General features: G+C 36.7%; 1 protein-coding gene across 6 annotated transcripts in view; it reads left to right on the plus strand.

The window, feature by feature from the left end:
• Positions 1-27,154, plus strand: part of SOX6 (SRY-box transcription factor 6) — a 389,110-nt gene that overhangs the window by 38,261 nt on the left and 323,695 nt on the right. For 3 of the 6 annotated variants that reach the window (XM_063289408.1, XM_063289412.1, XM_063289413.1), the window contains exon 1: positions 10,624-10,774. The exons of 1 other annotated variant lie outside the window; for it this stretch is intronic. The gene's annotated coding sequence lies outside the window, so the exon portion shown is untranslated. Of the gene's footprint in view, positions 1-10,623; positions 10,775-10,950; positions 11,081-27,154 lie in introns of those variants that run through there. 2 more of the 6 variants (XM_063289411.1, XM_063289407.1) reach the window with 2 other exon arrangements.

Raw genomic sequence — 27,154 nt, forward strand, 5'->3', positions numbered from 1 at the left:
GACATGTAGCACTGAACATATTCTTGAACTCTACCTGTGGCATTCTGGAGTATGTTAACTTCTATAACAGCAGTGTGTTGGACCTTCAATTAATAAGGTCTATAGGGTGTAGGCTTGGCACCCTGTAGACTACTGAACTTCTCTGTGTGCTATTAGCTGATCCCATAGTCTGAAGGTATGCATCTGACCACCAGCTCTCATAGAGACAGTAAATATGATCAAAACCATTTTTGAGGCTAGTCTGGCAATCAGCATGTCAAACTAACTGTGCTTGCATGAAATGTTTATCTATGGTTTAGTTAACCTTGGTTTATTCTGTTCATTTTTTTTTACATTGCCCAACACAATGAGCCATAAACTAATCATAAGGGATGGATTTATATATCATGCTGGATGCAAAGTAGTTAATGGTTTGTGGTCAGTGTGTCATGGGAAACACACTGAAATCACTGAGAAACAACATAGATTTTGTAACCGTGACTTCCCAAATTTGTGCCTCCTTTTGATTCACCTTTAGTGTCACCATAACATCACTAAGGCAATATAAAGACTTTTCTGATTACTGTTGTATTAGCAACAATGGTTGGATGATTCTATAAGGTTCTGTGAAGGTTGATCATAGTTTAGATACTTATTGTTTACGTTTCTGACCTAGGCTACTTGCATACATTAAAACTTGAACCAATAGACTCTTAAAAGAGACAACATGCTATATAATAAAGTTTATGGATGGATGGATCATAGCCGCAAGGTGAAAAAAACAGAAATAGCCCAAGATATTTCAGTCCTAGATTTGAAAGCTAAGACTAACAATTTACTACCCTTTAAGTACTTAAAACGTACTACTTGTCACATACTACCTGACATCACTGGTTCATACTTGATAAAAAAAGTCATGAGTTGCTACTCTGTGGAGAACTGAGAATCTTGTAGTTAGAAGAATTTATGATTTGTAATATGAGAAGAAGGCTTTGAAACAAGAACTGAATTTTGGCTAAATTAATCTCTTTGATTAGAGAAAAAACAATATCTACCTTTATGGCTGGACACCTCTTATAGACTTTTTGCATGAGATGGAACAAAATGCACTTATGATTTTTGATTTTGATGATTAGAAAAAAACTGGAGAATAGAAAAAAGAGAGAGCTTTCTTCGTATCATAAAGTAAGAGTTAATTTTGTAATTGTACTTACATTTGCTGCAGAAGAAATTGGAACCTTATTCTTTCTATTTCTTTTTCTCTCTTTTTGCACTTTTTCTTTCTTTTTCCTTTCTTTCTTTGTTCCTTTTATTCGTCATCAGTTTGTGTTAGTTTTTATGTTCTTTGTAAAACTTTTAGTAAAATTTATAAAAAAGAAACAAGAACTGAGTTTTCACAACACATTATGCCATCATTTGTTAATCAAGCCACAGTTATAGCAGGAAGCTATTCTCCCTGGTTCACAAATAAAATATCTAAGCTTACACATTGCACTAAACCACAAACAACCAAGCCACATTATGACTTTGTGATGTGGGAACTCACATACAGGTGTCTGGGGTGGGTGAGCAGGGGCAAAAAATAAAAGGTGTGCGATGTCACAAACCCTATGACTTTATATAAAGATGTGCCACATGTTAAAGTATTGCAACACAAGCATGAAAGGATGGGGTTTGGCTGGTGATATCACAATGCATGTTGCCTCGTTTTTTTTTTATTGTGGTCTGTACTGAATGAATATGACCCCATCATTAACCTGAATTTGATTTAAGGTTTTAGCGTTGTTCTGAAGTCACTAATAACAGCTCCCCAATTTGTGCAGATCATAATTAATTCAGCACTGCATTCATACACGCTACAAACAGAGGACTGTGTATGTTTGTGGCACAGATATTTTTTTGGGTAGTTTTTAAATTTTATCTGGGAAATACGAAAAATAGCCTTGCCACCACAGATATATTAGTTGTGTGCATGCTAGCCTATAGGAAGAAGTGTGTGCAGCTCCAGACACACATGCTGGGTTTACTATTACTTTTGCAGTTGAATTGGTCTTAGGCAGCTAGTTGCAGTGGTAATTGCATTTTTTGTATCTTATTTGTTCGGTGTGATATTGCAACCTCTTGTTAGACTAGAAAATAAACTCAGATTTCCCTCCACTAATGCCTAAATAAACCAATCAATCAAGTGATCACTTAGCTAGTGATTTCAGATCATCTTGCTGGAATAGTGAGAGCAAGCTGCTTGGTGCAACAGAGTTACTCCTGTTTAAGCGTATCATAGCAGTTCAAGTTAAACATAACCCTTTCACAAAAAGATTATTATCAAGGTATGCAGCTTGGCTTTCCCTTTTCTGTGGGTGGCACAGATAAAACACTTGCTCCTATCTTGCCTGATTTAGCAGAGACTGAGCATCCACACTGGGGCAGTAACAGGATTTTGGGGGGTAAAGTTAATCATGAAAGAATTCTGCTGTCAGTTCTACTAAAAGTAACTTATATGAAGGACAGCTGCTTTCTGAGAGTTGTAGTTGAACAACCTTGTATGAAATCCATTTCAGTTCTTGTTTCTTTTTCCACGATGAGTCCTGAATTTCTGTAACTGTTTTGCTGCTGTTTGTGCTTTGCCACGCTACTAGCTGCTGTTATGCCAGCCTGATCCTACCAGGCTGCTATGCTGAACTCTTAAATTACTGCTACTGTGCTATGTACACTAATGTAATATATGGATGTTCGATAAAAACCACAGGACACTAAGTACTATGCTTAGGCAGGAGCTCGTTGTTCTAATGCTGAATGGATACAGATATTGGCTGGAAGGCTTTTTAACCAGTGAAGGTTAAGCAACACAGTTAATTTACTATCTAAACAATGTTTAAAGCCAACGTTCATGTTGCATGTGGGAGACTGGCCCCACATTTTTCTACTTATTTGCTAAAATGACTGTGGTGTGTGTTTCAACATTTGACTTTTATTAAATCAAAATGTGCTTTTCAGATTCTAGCTTAGACTAGTGGCTATTGAATTGCACACAGAAGGCGTTCGTTCATATTACACAGTGTCCTTAAAATATTCTCTCTTATGACCCATGCTTGTCATTCTTTTAGTGCTGACCTGCCGCTAAATTCATTGAAAGGTTTATGAGTAGATGCTTTGATGATTTGGACACTATAGATTTTGTTTCTCATGAAACACTGGAAGTGTGGAATCTCAGCTTTTTTTCCACACCATAATGCAACTACCAACTAAGTAAACATACACTTTTGATTCAGAATAGATCAAAGATGGATGTTGATTTATTTGATAGTTACCCCAATGAGAGATGATCTGCATGTCTGAATGAATAAGTCCAGGTAATGTCATAGATGGAATTTGGCTGCTGCAAAACTATACTTTTAGATCTACTCTAGTTTTGGTAGACATTCAGCCACAAGTCATCACTGACTGAGCATCAAAATAAGCATACCGTATGTGAAAATTAACTTCTTACAGTGCCACATAGATCTGTTGATCCTTGAACATCCTTCATTCTGTGGAAGGTTTCTAGCCTCTGTCGTATAGTATAATTTACATCTACGTGTATCATCTTCCCAAATTGAATGCGGCACTTTCAGTGGACTTTTACTCATTCTGTTTTGTATGATACCATTAAAAATGCCTGCTATGGATAGTTGGTCTGATACATACCTCTTTTTTTTTTTTAACCATGCTTCTACTCTGTTCAGTAGCTGTTAATCAGTTCTTCTCCAGTCTAGTAGCTTTACTTCAGAAAGGGACTGTGTAATTCTCTGGATGTTGTTGAACTACAGGTCTTAGTATTCCTACCCACTGGCCTGTCAACATTTGGGCCATGTATGTCAAAGAATATTGGTATAAATTAGATGGGTCTCTAACTTTGCAAGTTTACAGGCAGCAGTGTAAGAATATAGACAAAGATACCATATCGATATCTGGCATTTTTTAAAGACTGAAGAGGGGAATTAAAGCAAGTTCTTTCTCAGTTCCATTCTGATCCTTTACATCAGAGAGAGAAAAAAATTAAGCCAGCAGGTAACTTATATTCTGCTTTATAATGGACAGCCCAACCTACCATACAGGAGAAATGGGAGGAGGGAATGCTATCTTTGTCATCTTGAGCTCCTGAACAAAAGTGGGATACAAATTAAACAGATAAACAAAAGATAAATAATCTTTTGTTTATCTGTTTAATTTATTGATGTCATTTCTTTTAAGATCTAAACTAAAAATAATGAAAGCTGGGGGAGCACATCTGAGTCAGCTTTTCTTTCTATTTCATGGTACAGCAGGTGCTTCTTTTTAAATAATCCTTTTAAAATTTTGAGAGAATCTTTCTTTTTTAAAAGAGAAAATGTCTTTAAAAATATGATTTGAGTGACTTTGCTTTATCATACTGGTCAAAAGTTATCATTTGCTTATTTTATTGGGAGGAATATGTGACACCCAGTCATGCTGAGCCAGCTTCAACACTATTTCTCAAGGAAAATAGATGCTGTATGTGCACCAGAAGTAGGCATACAGATTTCCTATGGGGTGAAGAGATACTGTTGATCAATGAATTCTACAAAAGGTCTATAAAGCCAGTGCCAAACTAAGCTTTAAATCAGTGGATTTTAGATAAGATGTTGGAGAACTGATATTCTCCAGTGTTCTCCATATTCAGATTATTGAGTCATTTTTTAAACTAGAGAAAAGTAAATAAATAGTGGTTTCAGTGCTACATTAAGGATTCCCTTTGCTTTCTTCATTGTGAAGGTGCTTTCTAAGTTCTAAAACCCATGTGTAGCATGGGAAGCATAATTTACATTGGGAAAGGATGACTTCCGGGGGGTGGTGTGTCTATCCTGGCCCTCCTGGATCACTCAACAGCTTTCAGTAGCATTGACCATGGTATCCTGCTGGACCGGCTCTGGGGGTTGAGAATGGGGAACACTATTTTGCTTCTCCTTCCTCTATCACTGGTACCAGTCAGTGTTTGTAGGGAAGAAGAGGTCCATTTCTTAATTATAATTTTAGAAGCTGTGTAACTTTAAAGATGGATTTTAATTAAAAAGTATTTTCTTTTTTGTTAGCTGTCGAGTATTCTGGGGAAGGAAAGGTGGATTACAAAGAATATATACAACCTTTTAATTTATTTGCATAGGCATGAGCCCTATTCAACTCAGCAGGTTTGACTTGAAATTTACAGAATTGTACTGCTGATTCCTTGAATGTTTTTTGGTTTCTTGTCTTATTATACAATATTAATTCTGTCATTCAGATTTGGGTTTGTTTTTTGTTACGTATTAAATCCCACTGTAATAACCCCTGAATTCACATACATATGAATATTTCTTTTTGTATAAAATGATGCAGGGGAGACCCTGGCTTGGATAATTCATTGTGTGACTTGAAAAAGCGGTTTATTACTTTGTGCAGCAGTGCGGTCACCTGGCAGTGGTCATTAGTGTTTTAGTCGTCTTTCCTTCACAACAATGCACAACATGCTAATTAGAGGGTTCTGAAAGCTAAGCAACCTGTTTTAAAATCAGACATTTTAATTTGCAGCTTTAATGGCTATATTATAATAATGGGCTTTGGAAAACTAAAAAGGGCACTTCTCATGTTCCAGTAGCGAGGCCCAATATAACAGAGGATGACAAAATTAAAAACCTCATAATATGACCTTTGCTTAGGATAAAAGGCTGTTTCATAACAATTCCCTTTTGTTCTTTGTTTAAGCCATTACTCCAAAAGGAGACTCCGATTAATCTAAGTAAATGCATCATTACAGTTCTAATCCATGTCCTTCTGTCAGTGTCTGTTTTAATTAAATAAGAAACACTATCAGAAAGATATCAAGCACAAAGCTGTGTTGGAGAGAGGTTCAGGGTAAGATTAAAGAAGGGTTTGCTATTTTGGCTATGTGTATAGTCCCAGGAGCTATACTACTGCAAATAAAGAGAGGAAAATATGGAGAACAATTCAACATGGTGCTCCTTGTTACCACTACATTTTCGGTGAAATAATTCCAGTCATCAAGTTAATTATTTAGAGAAATTAACCAGAGAAACTCTGCAACAACTTGGGTTTTATTCTTCCAGTTTTGGCCTCCCTAAATAGTGTAAAACCTTTGTTTTCTCCTGCAGAGTCAGTTTATTTTTATCTGTTTTTCTATTACTAAAACTGACATTGTTTTAAGCATTTACTTAAGTATATATCTGATAAATTATGAGTTTGAAATGTTTTTGGAAATCTTGAAACATAATTTTAAAAAAATCAATGAAGGATAATATTAATAAATCTTGTATAAAATTAATATATTAGCCTAGTTAATATTGCTCTTCCTCAAGGTAGAGTTCTAAAATCCCTCTTTGAGTTTCTTGCCACATTCAGACCAAAATATTTGATCTAATGAAAAGAGAAAGTATACAATGCTGAATTTAATTAACATGATGAAGATATGAAACCAAGCAAGGATTGCATAAATCAAAATAATCTTGTTTACAGTTTAATACTTCTTGATATTATATAATTTATTTTTCAGATTACAAAACGGTACTTGACTTTGAAGGAAATATGTAGTATGAGTCTATGACCAAGAGCCTGTGTACTATGCAAACATGTATTTCTTCTATTAAAACACCAATCTTTTAATGCTTCCCTGAAAAGGAGAAAACAGTCTAGCAGTCAAAAGTAAACTTTATTTCAAGGTAGTTCCACAATGCTGCTGACATCTGATTATTCCTATTTGTTTTCACTTGGACTTCCAACCCTTTCAAATATTTGTCTATATACATCTGTATATGTGTGTGTGTGTATCACCAATTTCTAACTATCAAAATTTGTATATGTATGGCCATAGGTTAATAAAATTATGCTTATTACTATATTGTTAGTATATATATTGCCGTGCATGATAACTATCTACTTTAAATTTTTTCAAGCTCTCAAAGAAATCTTGGTTTTGAACAACAACTGGCAATTGTTGTGGGATAGGCAATTGTTGTGGGATAGTGCTAATGAATTCCCCTGGCTTGCAAAATCCCTTGCATATAACCATTTGTTACTTTTCAGATAATCTTTCCATTTCCTTCCATTGTTACTTGTGAGCACCTTATCCCTCCCCTTTTGGGAGGTGACAGAAGCTTGGTTGGAGTTCAGTCAAGTGCTATGTAACTAGTTAGTAACTGGAGTGCAAAGAGCAAAGAGCTATAAATAAAGGTGGAAAGACCATGAAGGACTTTTTCTAATAAGTGGTGGGGCAACTTCCACTCATAAACATTTATCCACTTAGAGATCACCAACTTCCAAGGAATTGCTTAATTACAGATTATCTCAAAGCTCTCAGGCTGACTTCAAATGTTCTGAATTCAGAATCTAGAGCTATTTGCCTCCTGTGCTGTTTTTTTAAAATGTATACTTACTTATTTATACTGAATACACACCCACACATAGATACATGCGCACGCACACACAAATGCACACACACTATCTATGTGTCTGTCTGTCTGTCCATCCATCCATCCAACCATCCATTGGACAAGATCAAGAGGTTAAGAATAAAAATTTCACTTGTATATTCTGGCTGAAGCACTGCATACTGTTAAAATGCTTTTCATGAGGATTTGGCACTGCTGGCCTGTTGGAAGATAAGGCATATGAGACCTCAGCTTAGCAGAAATATTGTCTGAGCAGTGGTACATTCTCCTAATGCAATTGTCTCTCTGAGTTCCTCTTATTCCTTGTTTATAGTTAGTTCTCTGTTTTTTGTTTCTGTTATGTTTGGAGGAATACTTGCCTTTTTTGAAACAAGTTGTCATATTTTGAAACTGAAAAAAAAAGTTGATTTGTATTTTGCATTTCTTTTGATGATTAAATATTGTACCAAAAATGGTTGAATGTATGTATTGTTTATTAAAAAGAATGTTGAATTTCAAGTAATTATATGAATATTCAAGGTCGTATCTTGAATAAATCATGTTCTGTAATTCCCCAATTTCCTAATTAACTGAATGTGTCCAATAGAAATATACATTTCACTAAGGGACTAGAAAGGCTAATGAAGTGTCCTCTTTCATTACAGTAGCCAGACAAGCAATGATATCTAGTGTAATGTAGGCAGTAGTAACAGACTTCTTCAAAAAGTAGTATTCCTGTGTCTGTGGTTTTTAAAAAAGAATCTCAGGGGGTCATGAACAATCCTTGCAACCGCTTCTAAGGATTTCAATAAATAGGACTTTTTATCCAAAACAATTGCCTTTTATATTACTTTTAAACAAAACTACTAGTCCATCAAGAGTTTCAAAAGGAAAAACAATTCTGCAGAGTGCTGGTATGGCAGAGCAGACCAATCATTATGGCACCCATTCTCTAGTCCTTTATTTTTCAAGTTCGCAACAATAGGTTGTTGATTCAATGGACAAGACCAGAACAATTAAGTTCTCTGTTTAGCAGCAGTGCAGCATTTTAATGCCCTCCTCTAATAATGGTCTCATTATTGTTATTCTAAGACTGGGCCTCAGGAGGAGGAATATTTGCTGGAGGTACGTCATTATTTTGCAAATTTCGATTAGCTCATCATGTTGTCTGTACTGTGAAAATCGTAGCTAATTAGAGCAGCCAGTTAGACTACCAGCTTCTGAGCTTATGAGTTAAAAGGTAGCATACTTGATAGGCCAGTGATGTGAAAAAGGTGGTTAAAAGGAGGATTAGAGCTGTTGCCTTAGTAACTCTAACTTCCATCTGTGAGGGAACAATGGACTTGTGTTTCTCCCCACCTTGGTGTAAAAATTGGTTTGTTTTGAAAGGACAGGGCTCTTTATTTGACAATCTGGAATTCAGCCTGAGTGTAGTTTTAGTTCTTAGGAAAGACCATTGGGGATAGGCAGGGTGAAAGGTCAAGGACATGAAAGGCTGTTGTCTCATGTAACAATTGCAGATTGTTTTGTCTTATTATTTCTAGCCAACTACTAAGTCAGGTGATGGAACAAATACCTCCAGATTAGGCAGGTGAAACAGGAAAGAAAGATAATGTACCTTTTGGAGCACAAAAGATAGCTATAGTTCACTCCTATTAAACAAAGTTGCATTTATTTGTGTCCATAGTCTGGAAAAAAAAAAGATGACGCTTGTTTACCAAGCTACAGTTCCTGGGTGATTTTGTACCATACCGCCTCTGTAGGCCATCACATATATGGAAAGCACTCCAAAGTGCTAGAAAATGTTATTTAAGCTTTCTTCCCATGAAGAAAAATCCCCAGGAGTATCAGTGATGCGATACTTAACAATAAATTTAGCAGCTGTGCTTTCTCACATTATTGGCTTTTTAAAAAGCTTTGCCTTCAAACCCATCAAGAATAATATTCACTATAAATATGAAGGAGATTTGCTTCCAGAGTTTACAACATTTTGTCTGCAGCACCTCTGATGAAAACTATACAGTAAATAGGTTTAAAAGCTGCTAATACAAAGCCCCTTACTCCCAGGTAAAAGTATACATTTGCTACTTGTTTTGTGTGAAGAAGAGGTCAAGCCTCTTTGTGTGAGGTTTGATCTTGAAGAGATTTTTCTCTTTGTCTGTGGGGAACATAAAGGCACTTCAGGGCTGTTTAATAAAACAGCTCCAGCATGCTTTTTGCAGGGAAATAATTTTTGTTGAAGTGAAAAGGCTGCAATCTTCTGGATTTTGCCCAGGGCTCCCTAAAACGAACTCACTGCTTTTAAAAAAAGGGAAAAGCAAGGTTGAACTTTCCATTACTCCCTTTTCTCTAACATGACACCTTAGTTATCCAGAGCATCCTAGTTCATTTCCTTCCTCTTCAGCTGAGCCAAAGCAAGTTCATCTGGTAATTCCCAAACAAGTCCAGTTTTTAGCCTCTGAAATTCCCAGCCTGCTGGAAATCTGAAAAGAGCCAAAATATATAGGATTTCTGCTGGGTTTTCAAAGAGGTTGATCAGCCTGCCTCCTCCCTCTGTGCCAATTGGTTTGTTCCCTCTTCTGCCTGTGCCCAGCCATCTTGCTCCTTCTCAGCCCTGTCTTCTTTGCTACTTGTCCACTTGTCCACCTCTTTCCCCACTGCCAAACCCAACCCAAGATTTTGCCTTCATCTTTCTGTCCTGACCTCCCCACCCCAGTTTCCAGCTTGTTCTCCCTTCTTGCTCCATAGTCTAGGATCCAACCTTCCTCCACTGTTAATTATGATAACAGTGAGGAAGACTATGACAAGAATCATTACTTCAGAGGATGGGGCAGTGAAGGGATTGAAGGATCATAAAGAATAGAGGGAGGGTATGGATGTGTGCATACTGTGTATTTAAGTGGTGTGTATGTGAACACATTGTATTTGTGCATCAAGTTACTTTTTTGAGAATTGGCTATCAATTACGATGCTTGACAGCATAGGCAGTGGAGAAACCTTATAAGAGCTAGGTTTTCCCATTTCAATCAACTTGGCCTCATTTGAACTGTAAAAAAGTGATTCTGGATGTTTCTTATCTTTTCCTTGCTCCTGGCTGCTTTAACATTTTCTCTCTCTCTCTCTGCCAAGACAGATGGACAGCCTTGCATAAACTGATAACTGAAAATTTTGCAGCTAACTAGTCATAAGGTATAGTCAGTCACATTTACTCTATATTTGAGTCAGTAGTGGCAATTGTTGCTGTATTGGCTCCTGGGGCAAGAATCGATGAATTTGTGAGGAACTGGACAGAATCTGTTGAATAGTGTTGGTACTCATATAACTAGATTCCAAGAACAGGAAAACCTTAATTGCCTGAACTTGAAATGTTGGTTTAATGTGTAAGTATTTTCTGCACTATTTATAGCTTGGTTTGGGATCTCAAGTTTTAAGATTTTAAAACAAATCTGAGTAGTCTACTTCATTTCTGGTTTTGTTATTTTGTTATTCCTAAAGTCGTGAATGAAAATTTCTGGATTATAAAGAAAGGTAATGCAAAGGGTTAACAAAAGAGAATTGCAAATGAACTGATCTAGAAAGTTGATTATTAATCCAGCAAGAGAAAAATATCCATCCAGTAAGCAAGAATTAGTACCCACAGAGCTGACAATTTTGCTCAGCCTGTTGGTGTGGAATGGCAGAATCAGGTAAGCAAAGGTATCTTATTAGGGTGATTAAACATTTTCCTGAGTAGCTAATTTTAAACCCGATAGTACATTCTGAATCACTTTCTCTCATAAGTAAATAGAATACATTTAAAAGCTACTTTGGAAATAACTTTGCTTTATGTACTAGATTGTAAAATATCTTTTAAAGCCTAGAATTGCTTTGTGGTTAAGTACAAGGAGATTAGGGAAAAAACATCTTTAATAAGGTGTTAAACACAATAATCCTTTATAGTACAACTTCAGAAATTATGTTATTTCTGTTATATTGCAAAAGCTAGTAGAAGTGAAAAGTAAGTAAACAAAAATGATTCTGAATGTAAGGGTTTCTGCTTGATTGTAAAAACAATAGAAAATGTAGCTGTAAGAGAATGTAGTAATGTCTTTTAAAGCGCTTAATTTTCAGTAAAATGAGCTTCATAGCTTAAGCAGTAGGAGAAAAAAGGCAAAAGAAAGTGAAGTGGAGACAGGCTATGGCATGTTTATTGGAAAATGCTCAGCAGTCCGAAGCTTTTTGTTGTTGGAAAGGAATAATTATTAGCCAGATTTTCTAAAGAAGGACTTCTTCACAGAATGATTGTCAGATGCCTTGTCTTCCCAGTTATCAGTTCTGCATTTTCTGTCCTCTTCCAGTCAGTCATTAGACACAAACAAATTAATTTATCTTTTAAGCAAACAGTCTGATCCTCAGAGAACAGCATGAGTACAAGGCCTATTTCAGTCAATCCTGTTCATTCCACTGGAGCACCATTTCAGCATGAGAATCTTTGTATGCAAATGTATTATCTCTGGGCTATATGAGGGCCATGTTTAATATTAAGCATTTATTTTTATGCAGCAAAAAGATAAATTTAGGAAGGAGATGGAAAATAACTATACATGCTTATCTTTTGCATAGTACTATAGTCTGACCTGTGGAGAATATGCTTAAATTGTGATAGAGACCCAGATGTTTCATAGGAAATAAACCCTTTACTTGTTTCTGACCATTCTAACATTTTTCACTCTTCCCAAAGTATGTTTTCAAATAAAATATATGGAAATGTGTTGCTGCAGCTCTGATGCATCTGGAATACCACATATTAGGCTGTCATCTGATGAAAAGAAATCTACCTTTAATCATATACTGAGCTTTAATTGGTAATGAGTTGATATATGGTCACAGATATAACCATAGAAGAAAATACACCATTTCCTGGGATGTAGATTAGTTAGCTAGTTGTGGTGTGAGGCACAAGCCCAGAAGTGGAGCTCACTTCATGATGATAGAGATGGAAGGATGCCTTTTCTAAGATGGCATCTAAGATCTACAGTTTTCAACCATAGTTGCTTTAAAATTTTTTGTAAAGCTAAAAATGTTTTGTTGAACTATTACAGGCACCACTTTTATCTATCATTAAAAAAAATTCTATAGTGTTATCAGATGTAGCAGGCACATAATTTTCTGAATATGAATAATGATAGAAGTGCAGGCATCACAAAATAGCTCTTGCTGACCCTTCTGTATTTCATGTTGGTATTTCTCCTTGGTCTTTCAGAGCACATACATACCTGCACTGTATCTTCTCTGGGAAAAAATGCTAGTAGACTGTATAATATATGACCTATTTGTTTGTTTTTAAGAGTGATATCTCCACCTTTACTCCAGGAATGCAGGTGGCTTCCATGGGCATTTCCCTCTATTTTTATCCCTACTATAGTAAACTGGAGAGCCAGTTTGGTCTAGTGGTTAAGGCAGTGGGCTAGAAACCAGGAGTCTGTGAGTTCTAGTCCCACCTTAGGCAGGAAAGCCGGCTGGGTGACCTTGGGCCAGTTGCTCTCTCTCAGCCCAACTCACTTCACAGGGTTGCTGTTGTGGGGAAAATAGGAGGAGGAAGGAGTATTAGGTATGTTTGCCGCCTTGAGTGTCATGTTCGCCGTTCCAATGTCTTTGATGCATCGTAACGTTTCGCATGTCATTAATTGGATGCGTGTCTTTAGTTCTCTAATAAATCAGATTTCATTTAGCAGCCTCTTGTGAGTCTGAGTATTTGGGCTAGGGCAATCATTACATTGAGTTATTTATAAAAATAATAAAGATGGGATAGAAAATCAATCAATCAATCCTGTGAGGAAGGTTGGGCTGAGGGACAGTGACTTGCTAGTCACCCAGAGAGTTTCCATGGTGAATACATTTCACTTTGGATCTGGTGCTACTCTAAAACCACACTGAACTATTGTAAACTACTCCAATTTCCCACTCCTATCCCTTCCTCACAGTTAAATAGGTATAACTGTAGCCTACTTCACAAAGCTGGAGTAATACACAATCAATCAGCATAATCTTGCCCCTGTGATAAGATTAAAAAAAATCATGCCTTTGTTCATAATGCTTCATTTTAGTTTGAACAGATACAGTGCTACCCAGCCACAACCACATTTATATTCCTGGATTCCTGAATTTTTTTCTATAGTGCATTAGGCAGTACTAGAAAAAAATGTGAGGTCTTTGAAATGAATCAGGAAGATTCATTTTCCTACAACACTAGATTTGTTGATTATTATTTTGGCTTCATTCACTTGCTAAAAGCACTGAAGAGCAAGCATAGGATTGTTTATCACAAAACAAATGTGTCACACTGATCCTACACATTTCTCTTCATATTTTGAGTTCTATAAGGTTTGGAGATTTGTCTTTCAAAACAACAATAACAGTTTAAATGTTAAGCTTTTGGTTTCATTTGGAAGAGGGAACTGTCCTTTCACCTCTCCACCCCATACATGTATACTCACTTCTTTACTAACTCTCTTTGTTCTAAACCACAAACCATCCTAGGCTTCCAAGGAGAAATTTTGTTCTTTATTCATTCAGTCGCTTCCGACTCTTTGTGACTTCATGGACCAGCCCACACCAGAGCTTCCTGTCAGTCGTCGCCACCCCCAGCTCCTCCAAGGTCAAGTCCGTCACCTCTAGAATATCATCCATCCATCTTGCCCTTGGTCGGCCCCTCTTCCTTTTGCCTTCCACTCTCCCTAGCATCAGCATCTTCTCCAGAGTATCCTGTCTTCTCATTATGTGGCCAAAGTACTTCAGTTTTGCCTTTAATATCATTCCCTCAAGTGAGCAGTCTGGCTTTATTTCCTGGAGGATGGACTGGTTTGATCTTCTTGCAGTCCAAGGCACTCTCAGAATTTTCCTCCAACACCACAGTTCAAAAGCATCTATCTTCCTTTGCTTAGCCTTCCCTATAGTCCAGCTTTTGCAGCCATATGTTACTACAGGGAACACCGTTGCTTTAACTATGCGGACCTTTGTTGTCAGTGTGATGTCTCTGCTCTTAACTATTTTATTGAGATTTGTCATTGCTCTCCTCCCAAGGATTAAACGTCTTCTGATTTCCTGACTGCAGTCAGCATCTGCAGTAATCTTTGCACCTAGAAATATGAAGTCTGTCACTGCCTCTACGTTTTCTTCCTCTGTTTGCCAGTCATCAATCAAGCCGGTTGCCATAATCTTGGTTTTTTTGAGGTTTAGCTGCGAGCCAGCTTTTGCACTTTCTTCTTTCTCCTTTGTCATAAGGCTCCTCAGTTCCTCCTCACTTTCAGCCATCAAAGTGGTATCTTCTGCATATCTGAGATTGTTAATGTTTCTTCCAGCAATTTTAACTCCAGCCTTGGATTCATCAAGTCCAGCATGTTGCATGATGTGTTCTGCATACAAGTTGAATAGGTAGGGTGAGAGTATAGAACCCTGCTGTACTCCTTTCCCAATCTTAAACCAGTCCGTTGTTCCGTGGTCTGTTCTTATCATTGCTACTTGGTGCAATGAAATAAGGGCTTGATGCAGTGGACGAAGCTACAAAAAGAACTGTGGATTTCATTGATGAGTAGAGAGACACTGGGCTGATTTGTACCCAATAGTCTAGGTCATTCTGTGGTTGGCTTAGAATATTTTATGAACTCCAATCACAGTGAATACTGTGGTTAAGGAAGGGACTTCACAGTCAGAAATGAGGGTTTGGAGTTTGCTTTCCTTGACTTTCCCTAGCTCCCAGTGTTTTCTGAATGCAAAGTCTGGTTGGGTAGCTGTCTGATTGAACATGTGGGGAGCCTGGAAACTGGAGCTACTGTTTCTCATCCTCCCACTGATGACACTATCACAGTCATTTATTGTAAGATAATCGTGTGGAGAGCATAAAAGTGATGGTATTGTCTTTGCAAACTGGCACGTTGGAGAAAGGAATCTTGTCCAAAATACTGGAAGAATAGGAGTTAGCTATAGAAGGAAGGGTCAGAAAAGTTTAACGTTCTGACAGGATATCTGGAGAACTCAGAGCTTTGACACAAGATAACTTACACAGAAGGGAGCGTATATTAGTGTATATGAGAAGAGCAGTTCACCAAATCTGAATGAGAATAAAGAGAAGAAACTTCATAAATCAGGAGAAAGTATTCCTTGGATGTAAAACAGAGACTAGTTCAATGACTTTCAGCCTCAGCTCTTTCAGAATGTTGTAGCATAGATTAGCATTTAATATCAATTTTATTTGAGCCCTAGGATTTAACATTTTGCTTCTGTACTAAACTCAAAGTATTGCAGCCATAGGGCGCAACAAGTCTTATATAGGTGCTTATTAGAACATGGCCACGGTCTACTGAAATGCTTTCAATTTACATAGCAAGTGGTATGTTCCAGATCTATTAACAGTTAAGGCTTAACTAATCCACATCAAATCAAATTTTATGTAAAAAAGTGTGTTGCAAGATCAAATCAAAATTCACTTATTCTTTGCAAAACTCCTAGCAGGCAATAGTGGGTACAGTGGAAATCCATGGTCTTCTTCCTGCATTAACATTGCATTGCCATGTAACTGCTGCCTGCTGCCATGTGGAATCAGCCAAAGATGCTTTGCAATAGATGCCTCCTCAGATTAGATGACAGGATAGCTAGAAATAGCATGATACTACCGGTGACATTCATGTCTTCAAAGGAAATCGGTTAGGCCCAGGGGATTTTTTTTGAATTTAGTATTTGAGAGTTGAAAGTATCTCTCAGATTAATAATTTTTAATACTGGATTATACTATATTCATTAGTGTTCTTTATGCTGAACTGTTCTTTATGCTGTATGTTGAAAACCATACAGTAAAAAAGTATAAATAATAAATAATAACAAAAAGAATACATGTAAATTTGCATTTCTGTGACTGTGATTGTTTTCCCTTTAACTTTTTAAACAAATGATCATCATCTCTGAATAAATCTCTTGTTCCAGTGTTAATGATTTATTTGTACACTGATGAATTTGCATGTATGTATGAATGGAGGGCACCTAGCAACCCAGTGGGGTCAGAGTACAAGAAAGGGATTCAGATAAATATGAGGAAGAATTCCTGGTAGTATGAACAGACTGCTTTAGAAGGTGGCGGGTTACCATTAGTAGTTGTTTAAACTAAAATACTACCAATTTTGAATGCTATAAAGATGAATTTTGATTTCACTTGCAACTTACTGATTGGTATTATATGTTTAATTTAAATCACTAAGAAAAGTAAGTAATTTAAATTGTTGATTTGAATCATTCTCAGATCTTCTGATTCATATTTTTTGAACAAACACTGCTATGACAATTAAAACTTACCTATTTGAAACAAATAGAACAATGGAACTTTTAAATTGTGATCCGATTATTATCTTGTCCACATGCTAGAGACTGAGTAAAACAGAATGTGTGTGGAGGTAGATGGAAAAATCTATTCTGTTTGTGATTTTTCTTCAAAACTCTTGCCAGGGGATTTGTGTGTATGATCATAATGGATCCAGACTTAGTCATGCAAGGGTAGTCAGATTTGGGTTTATTTCTGAATAAATTAGGACTAAATAATCTTTTTTGCCAATGGCTCCACACTAAAATGACTAACACTGACTCTATACCTCAGAAGCAGTCTGGTAGTGCCTTTTCCAGCTAGCAAATTTTATTAAAAGGCATAAGCTTTCATGAGCTGCAGCTCAAGAAAACTTATGCCTTTAAATAAAATTCGTTATTTGGAAAAGATGCTACCAGATGACTCCTGATTTTTTGCCACCATAGACTAATGTGGCTCTCATCCTACAATGGCTCCAAACCTACGACTGAGATCACACTTCATATTAAGCCATAACACAATTATTTAGTTTTAGCTCAGCGTATTGCACTGCAGATTATTCAGTAACACATGATGAAGCACATCATGTCTTCCCCACAAAATGTCTGGATCTACTCTGTGAGTTCTACCACATGAGAATTATATGCAGCATCTGCTGCATGGCTAATGTAATCTGCAACCACAAACAAAATGAGATCTAGTCACTGGCCATCTCTGAAGAAACACCTTTTTCTTTCTTCAGCCCAGGTCTGGATGAAATGCACCTTTCATGGACAATTTGGTTTTCCAGCTTGCATTTCACAGCAAAGTCTGGGAAGAAGGTCCAAATGTGTAGAAGATGACTTGGAAGTCAAACAGTGGGTGGCATGAGACAGCTCACTGAATGTAGATTTTAATATATTTGCATTATACCAAACATTTCAAATTAAATTATTTTAGGGAATGTTTAATGCAAATATTAAAAGAATGCTTTATCCTTTCCATTTACAAGGGGTTTGAACAGGGTTGTTGATTCAGTCTACCCTTCCCCAGCTTGGTGTCTCATCTTCCAGAATTCTAAACTTTTAATTATTTTTTCTCTTGCATATGATATAATAAAATACTATTAAATCTAGACTGCTTTGCTAGTCAGAACCAGGAATCTGTTTAACATCCATGATAAATTTCAGTTTATAAGTAGATGGTCACTGCCTTTATCTTTTAGGAAAAGGAAAGTAAAAAAAAAAGTCATCTTTTGAAAATAAACTCAACCCCAAACCATAAATGTTCTAAATACCTGAGTGGTAGCAGAAAATTCAAGTTAGTGGAGATTTAAAATATTTCTGTCATATGAAAACATTGGCAGGTTTCCTCCTAGGTAGGACAGTGAAGATAATGATCTTTCATTATAGTGTTATTTTACCCATTTTAACAATTTCTAGAAATAAAATACATGGACACAACCTTAATCAAGAGTTGATTTTTTTTTTATCCATTCAACTGTCTCCGATTCTTGGAGAGTGCCTGGACAAGTCCCTGCATTCTTGGCAAGGTTTTTCAGAAGTGGTTTGCCATTGCCTGCTTCCTAGGGCTGAGAGGGAGTGACTGGCCCAAGGTCACCCAGCTGGCTTTGTGCCTAAGGCAGGACTAGAACTCACAGTCTCCCGGTTTCTAGCCTGGTGCCTTAACCACTACACCAGACTGGCTCAAGAGTTGATAAAAAGGAATAAATAAACAATGTGGTTCAGACTGAGGCCTAACCCCTGTTGGGGATGTGCAACCTTTTGGAGTGTGCCGAAGTCCATACTTTGCATCTGTCAGCAACTCTGTAAAGCAGAGGATTTTGACTGGTAGCTGCAGAAATTAAGTCAATTTTTCAATTCAGATGTTAATAGAATTGATTATGAAGTGTATACTTTTTATTACAACTATATTTTAATTAGTTTTATTCATTAAAATAGCAGTAATGGGCTACATATAAATTGCCTACAAGGATATACAGTAATAGCAAGTCAGGAATTACACATTTTCTCCTCCCGCACTCCCTCTTTGTTCTTTAGGACAGGAGATTAACAGTACCTCCTTTGACTTTTTTCATTAGTCTGCTTCTCCTTACATCTCAGCTTGGGAAACAATAGTTAAAATGGATGGTTTTCTAATTCTGTATAGTTAGGATGACTCAAATACTGAAAAAAATGGATCTGTTCTCCTAAATTGATTCAGATTTTGGTTTGAGTGTTGCAGTTGGAGGAACATTGTATAGGGAAAAGATAATACATCTTGATAAATCCTTGGTTTTTTCGAAACAACACTGATGGAGGCTAAATGGTTTGCCTACACTGCTTTTCTTTGGGCTAGCCTGCAAACAGCTATAACGAAGGCCTCTTATGAAAGCTAAAATAAGATTCCAGCAGAACATAAACCACTGGAATGTCTATCCTGTTGCTTGGGATGACCAATCCTGCCTAACCTCCCTCTGAATAATGCACAAGGAGGCATGTATGTGTAGAATGAATGTGTTGCTTTTCTGTAGGGGTTTTCTACGTGGAATGAATTAGGTGGTCATTTGGAACAGCTGTTTATTTTTAGTACTGTAGTAACTACAACGTTTTTGTTGAAGAACCTCATGATAGCATGTGAATAGTGAACTAATTTATTTACATATTAGCAGCTCCCTGGAACAGTGAGCAAACTATGTTCTTGAAACATCATCTCTCTTTCAAGCAGTAACCCATTTAAGAATACTGCCAGTGTTCAGGTACCACTACACAGGGATGGTACAGTTTGTGAAGTTTTTCTTTGAAGTAATCTCAACTTAAAGACCATTTCCTGAGACTTAATTGAAGATCAAATGTAGTAAATTAAAGGAAACAAACCTTTTCTTCATATATCTATCAGGGAGCTAGAATGCATGTGAGCGTAGGTTGAGTGTTAAACTTTCTGTCCTGTGATCTCTAAAGTGGGGCTAAGACGAGAACTCTGCAAAAGTGTGATCAGCAGGGCATATATTGTTCTAAAGTGTCCAACAACAGGAACCAACTTACTCTGGCAGAAACAGAGATTTTCTCTACACTGTTTTCTATCAGTACACAAAAACTATGGATTCAGGCCACTGCCAATATGCAAATGCCTGGCTCAGCTAAGATGTATTCAAAAGCAGGGAGGACCTTGTGCTTTCCACAGTAGCAGCTGTTCTGGAAACGGTGAGAAGCTTCCTTATCAAATGTCTTTTAGCAACGGTGAAATGTATTTGCGAGCATCTTTTCCCATCTGATGGCACGATCCATATTATTATATAGGTCTGCATCCTGTATAGAGCTACCATTGGCTACTGTGCAGTATTTGGCAATTGTTTTCACATTCTACATCGGGTGTATTGATAAAGTTGAACAACTTTGACTTTCACAGGTCTCTGCCAAGTGTTATGTTGAAAACTGTGGAAATTACTTCCTGATGTGGTCTGGAGAGCCCCTGAAAATGATAGAAGCCAAAAGAAAGACATGAGTAGTACTTTAGATGTATCTCTGTAGAATCCTAGCCAGTTCTCAGTGCCAAGCAAATTAGTTCTATTGTGATAAAACTATTACTTCAGCTGGGAAAATTTCCTCATGAAGGCACTCACTTTGAAGAACAAATTATTCTTGCTCAGACACATTGCTTTCTGTTTTTCAACTTACATAACGCTCTTGCTCTTATGTTAAATAACACTCCTCAGATTCCACATGTCAGAATTGTATGTAAGACTGTGCACAATTCTAACTCTGGGAATTGAGATTTTAGAGTAGGTGCGATTAAATGGCACATCGCTGTAATGAAAATCTGTAATGTTTCCATGTTGTTATTTGTAGAGTGGTTTTATACTGTATTGCCAACTTTCTTCTCTTCCTTTTAAGGCTATCATCACGTTACAGTTGCTGCAGGCTGAGGTAACTATTAATGGCCCTGTGACAACTGCCTGTTAAGCCTGATTAGTACTTCTGAGTACTGTAAAGGACTCGTGTCTAAATACTCAGTAAAAAGTACAGTAGTTTCATTTTTGGTTTTGTTCCCAGTGTTCAAATTAGGAAATAATCACTGGAAGACCAAAGGCAGATACCTGGTAGCTTCTCTAGCGAATCTATCTGAATATTTGTAAGACCACCATTTTAAGGACAATGAGAAGAAAATAATATTCTACTTTGATTTGGCTAGTAAGCCAAAGTATTTACTTCTTATGGTCTATAGCTTGTAGCTTGTACTAGGTTAAAGCTCCTTAGTCTGTTTGAACCATTATGAGAATATGGATTGTAATATGATACCATTTGGAATAAATAATCTGATTAGTTGACAGTAGCAATTAATGGAAAAAGTTGTATAGCAAGATCCTTTCAAGCTAATGCCTGAGCCCTTTGTAGGGGTACAAAATTTACCTGTATGCAGTCAAAACGTCTCCATTTCTTACCTCCTCTTTTTCCACTGGAGTCCTTTAGCTTCTGTACTGACAAGCAGGGCAAGGGAGCCTCATCAGCTTGTTTCTGTGAATTGAGAATCCTCTACATGGCCCTTCTGAAACCTGTTTTTTTCTCTGAATTTTATGGGGCACATCCAAACACAGGGATGCACATAAACTAATTGAAATCTGGGGACCTAGTCATGCCTCTGTGCTGAACTATGTCAGATATCTTTAGGATCCTATGAGATGTGTGAGATTTTCTGTATTTTTTTTCCTTTTCAATTCATGTAATGATAATCTTATTTTAGCCATCTATAAAGTTATTTTCTGAGATAAAGAAGCAAGGTGAGTGATTTGAAAGAACATTGGCATTAATTCTAGAACCTAACTCTAGATTTGAATGTTGTTGGCATGTTTAAAATGATGGTATCTTCAAAGTGTATCAAAGTTGCTGGTATGACGAAGTGCTTGAAGTGTTGAACTGAGTCTCCTGAAGGAGAGTTAGGTTCAAGTCCACCCACAGCCATGGATGCTCACTGAATAACTTTGGGCCAGTCACATCTTCTCAGCCCAACCTGTCTCACAGAGTTGTGGAGAAAAATTGGACGAAGAATGGTTATGTGTGAGCTTGTGAACAAAAGGTGGGAGAGAATCTAACAAATAAAATAAGATGCATACTTTGAAATTATTACACTCATTTGAAGTATCTTCATTAATAGTCTTCTCAGAACCACACAGCTTTACACATTCTGGATAGTTGTTGAGATAGACAAGGTGTTGTTTTTCTATATACATTATAGTTGCAGATTAGATACCATATTCCCTTATATATCATCCATATATTTTTTCTAGATGAAGATCTTTTCTAATTGTTCCAGAAAGTAAATCAACCCACTATGAAACATTAATTCTTTGCATTTAATTACTCATAGGATGGTCCTTTAGAAGTAAAGTATATTGAGTTTAAATGCATTTTTTTGTGGTGATCCTTCATGGTTGTCAAACATTTGAACAAAGGATAACCCCCCAAAGTATTCTGCTGTTCAGCAAGAATTGTACATGATATTCTTTATACTTTCACAGTCCTGAAACATTAAAAATAGATAATTATCCTGACAGATATTGAGCCTTCTGGAAAAATAGTAGTATCAATATGAATTATATAACAAATTTGTAATGTAATGATTAGGAGTGAAAAATAAAAACTGGGATTTTCCCTGTTCAAACTTAATAGTCACCTATAAATATCTTTAACCATAAACATTCTCTTTGGCCTAGTGCTGACATAACTGGAAAACCATGGCAACTTTCTATATGAATGAGTCTTGGGTTTGCCTTATGCCATTTTCCTGACTCTTTTTTAAATAGAAGAACAGAATATTTTACTTCCACTTGTAAATACTTGGAATATAGTTTAAATAATACAGTATAAATAATTTAAACTTACATAATTGAAAATTGTGATGGAGAAAATCTATTTATGTAGTCGCTAAGTCTACACTGACTTGATGGCCCATAATCAATCAATAATTAAAAAAATAAATAATTGAATATAATTTCAAACTCAATACAGTTTAAATAATTTAAAGACAGCTGCTCATAAACTTAGGAAGCTGTGGGGTTACATTTTGGATTTCCTTTTGTCCATTGGACAGCAGAGAATAGATCAATTTTTTTCCTGCCACTAATAGTAACAGTGAGAGTGAGGAGGGTATCCGGTAAAGATGGAAGTGAGGATTCACCTCTCACGTACTAAGAGGCCCTGCTCAAGATTGCTCAGTGGGAGTGGGATAACTGTCTTGTATGTGTGTGTGTGTTTCTGTACATCTGTGTGGGTGGGCTATCACTGATATAAAAAGAAAATATGCAGGTACTTTCTCTGATTGAGAAAGAACCAAGAAAAACATATTCTTTGAAGAGCTGACAAAATTTTATTCATCCACTCTATGGCCAGACATGAGCTCTGAAGCACGGAAGCACAGTTTATACTGTTATTTCCTGGACTTCATGTACATTCTGTAAAATTCCCTAATTTCTTCCTGAAAAAAATGTTCCCATTCCCATGTATGCCTTCTCCAGACAAGTTGTACTTTCCGCTGTGGTTCTGTCAAGAAACATACAATGTCATGGGTGAGTAGGGGGATATTTCAGCAGGGTCTTGGTTCCAGCACTTCTTTCTCTATGATATATCCTAAAAAAAAAAGTCCTTAGTTAAACCCACTCTGGAGCTAGTGTAATTGATACCCTTTCATTAGAATAAATGGGAGAGGAAAGATATGTTAAAAAGAAACAAAAATAATTGGTCAGAGTAGAATAATTTCCTATTCTTCCCAGAATAAGCTTTCAGGTTTGGCAAGTAATGGTTTCTCTATAACAGTGTTTCTCAACCTTGGCCACTTTCAGATGTGTGGATTTCAACTCCCAGAATTCCCCAGCCAGGGCTGGGGAATTCTGGGAGTTGAAGTCCACACATCTGAAAGTGGCCAAGTTGAGAAACACTGCTCTATAAGCTAAATTCCCCTGCCTCCTGTTACAGTTAGGATTGTTTTAACAAATATCAGTTGTACTATGAGAAAGAACTTTTTTTTTGGATTATCTCTTGTTTGGATCCCCAGTGTGGTGTCTAGGGAACTACTGTATTGCAGGTACATCTCTTCACCACCTTTTTACATTAAAAAGAAATCTTTTAATTGTAGAAATAGGAAGCTGTTATGCTACAAAGCCAAGTGTGGATTTTAGCCTTGTTTTTATTTTCAAGAATTATTCTCGATTCCATATGAATTGTGAAGAGTCTGGTAACATCTTTTCAAACTAACAATTTTTATTAAGAAGCATAAGGTTTCATGAAACGTAGTTCCCTTTATCAGCCATTGCGTTTATCAAGACCTTCTGAGATAGTGTGAAAACTTCTGATGCTTTTGAGTTCAACAGTCTCTCACTCTATAATGCTGGCACAGTTCCTTTGTTCCAAAACACCAACCTTGAGGTGAAAATGCTGATAGTATTTTGTCCTTGTTTTGAATCCTAATACCAAACTTGTGTCCATTAATTCCTTTGCACAATTCAGCTCTGTTTGTCTGATGCAGAATCCAGAGGGCACTGCTGGCAGATTATGCCATATATTACATTAGAGGAAGAATGCTGTATGTGAAGATACCAATAATCTTGTGTGTGAAGTTGTTGGGGCCTGAGATGGTGCTGTTGGTATAAAAGTGGGGCAAAATAGACATCTGGGTTCCTTGCAGTTTTGTAAGGAAGACCTATTAAAAGACAGACCATACAGCCCAACCAAGACCTATTAAAAGACAGACCATACAGCCCAACCAAGACCTATTAAAAGACAGACCATACAGCCCAACCAACAGAATACCACTGGTTGTCGCTTACAACTAACATCTCAAGTCACCCGAATGCATTATTAATAAGCCAAAGCCCACACTGGACTATGACACTACACTTTCTCAGGCACTGGGTGACAGGCCCATAGCTGCATACAGAGAAACACCCAACTTGAACAGATTCACCAACATTTGAATTATGTAACCTTTTTTGGAGAATAAAAATAGTGGTAGCAACCCACTGCTTTGTTTGGGAGTGTGTCAACCTATTTAGAATAAAGACAATGATATTAGAAGTGGCAGGGGTTACCCTAAAGAAAGGCTAAAAGCTATCAGGGAATGTTCTGTGTGTCAGTGGTTTGTGTCTGGTTACATCCCTATGGCAGCATTTGGTGATTTAACAACAGCTGCATCTATAACAAACTGTGACAACATCAAAATGATGATATGCGTCCTGCCGTCGTCATGCAAATGGCACAAGGATGCCATGAAGTCTGAAACAAGTATATAAATGATGCCATTTGTGTGATGTCGTGATGTCTGTGTCATCATTTTCTCTCCTTGACTCATTGCAGATACCCATGAGCAATGACAGTCTTTTTGAGAGTGCCTGCAGCTTGCTTTCAAAATTCCAAACATGCATACTAGGCTCAAAAGATTGTGGGCTCCTGATTTGGCACTTTCCTTATTGCCTTTTTTTTAAGAGTTAAAGGTTGTTTTTATTATTCAGGCATTCTTAAATCAATGCACTTTTAATCACTGACTTTCTCATTCGTGTGTTTTTTATGAGAGCGTATGTGTTATTATTAAAACAGAAACCTGTTGCTGCTGAAACATTTATGCTGCTTTTACAGTGCTATATGCGAATTTATTTGTTAATTTTAATAGTTTAAGTAGTAATCCTATAAATTGGACATAAACAAATTGAGGCCCTAAGGCTGTACGTAGGACCTGAAAATCTTACAAAACAGTTGGCATGCTCTGTGTGTCTCACTGATTAGACAATGCCACTGGATGAGACCCAGGAAGTGGGCCTTCTCTGTTGTAGCTCCTACCCTCTGGAATAACATCCTCCAGAAATTTGTACAGTCCCTGTCCTGACCTTATTTTGACAAACACTTAAGACCTTGCTCTTTTTCCCAGCCTTGGGCTAGAGAGGGTAGCAGACCCCTTGTGGGTTGTCTGCTTTGTAAGATAGTGAATGTTTCTCTGGATGTTCTTTTGTATTTGTGTAGATTGTTTTATTATAAATTTTGTATATTGTATGCTGCCTAGAGTTGTAATGGGGTTCGGTGGTTTATCAATTTAATAAAATTACTAAATAATAAATAAAATAAAAATGTAACTGTAGTATCATAGGAAGGGGAAATAACTAAATAAATTAGTGGAGAATAATCATATCTAATTTTAATTTAGTAAAATTGAAATGAACTTGCATTTAGTTTTCATCAAGGCCCAACTTGCTCTTTTTTGAAATAGGGCCTTAGACAAAGTCCGACTGATCCCAGTATGGCTTATTTCTGAGTAGATAGGGTTATTGTACTGTTGTAAGTTAAACTTATATGTAAATCCTATAAGCAAGTAAAATAATCAGTATGGCTAGAAAGGAAGCTATTTTAATTTGCTGGCAGTGTATCGTCGGGTGTGGAGCACCAATGACAAGATAGCTCTTGTAGTGTCTTATGAGCTTGTTAATGTATTTATTGAAAATCATGATTAAAAATTCAAGATTGTAATAGTCCTGAAATCAGAGCAATAGGCGTTGATTTGGTATAGTATGTATCTACTTTATTTCTAGGGGCAGAAGGTTCAAGAAAACAGATTGATATTTTGTAAGTTGAATAGTTGGAAATTAAGAATCCTATTTTTAGTTTTTTGCAATGATGTTTTTTTTAATACTTTTCCCTTTTATTCATCAAGAGGCAACAAAATAGGAGACTTTATAAAAGCACTGATCAAGTAGCAGCTTTTATTTTTATTTGAGTTTGTCATGGCTATAAGCAGGCTATTGAGCTTTAGTTGCAAAGGATTATTTTTCTCCCCATAATACCAGTACTGAACATAAATGCTCTTCAAAAGAAGTTAGGGTTAAGGTTCCACTATGTTAGCAGAATGGATTGCAAGAATCTGATTATGGGAGTGGCTGGTAAAAGTCTATGCCTGGGTTCATACAGCAACTGAGCCATGGCTTGTGCAATCGTGGTTTATTGAATAAAACACAAATGGTTGTATTTGAACAACATGCTGAGCAATCAAACACTGAATAAAAGACATATGGTTCACACAACATTTGGAAATACAAACAAGCCATTTTGGAAAAATTGGATGAACCCAGCTAGTTACTGCAAAACAAAAGATTGATTATTTATTCATCTGTCGTTCTTTTGTTAAGTAACGTTAATATAAAATGTTGCTAAGCCAATATATTTAATTGTTGTAGGGATACAATTCATGAACTAATTAACTTGGAATAACCCTCTTGATTTCAGTAAGATGACTGCTTTGTAGTAAATGTTCAGATATTAGCAGGTATTGGTAATTAAATAACCAGCAAGTGTTATCATTTCTAGTATTGATATGGGAATGTTTAACCTAATGAATAGGTGATTTCAAATGTCTTTCTTGATGTATGCTTTTATTCCTACATTTGTTCACTGGTCTTTGTTACATCTGTGGAAATCTT

The sequence above is a fragment of the Candoia aspera genome, chromosome 1 (genome assembly GCF_035149785.1).
Source record: "Candoia aspera isolate rCanAsp1 chromosome 1, rCanAsp1.hap2, whole genome shotgun sequence".
NCBI lineage: Eukaryota > Metazoa > Chordata > Lepidosauria > Squamata > Boidae > Candoia > Candoia aspera.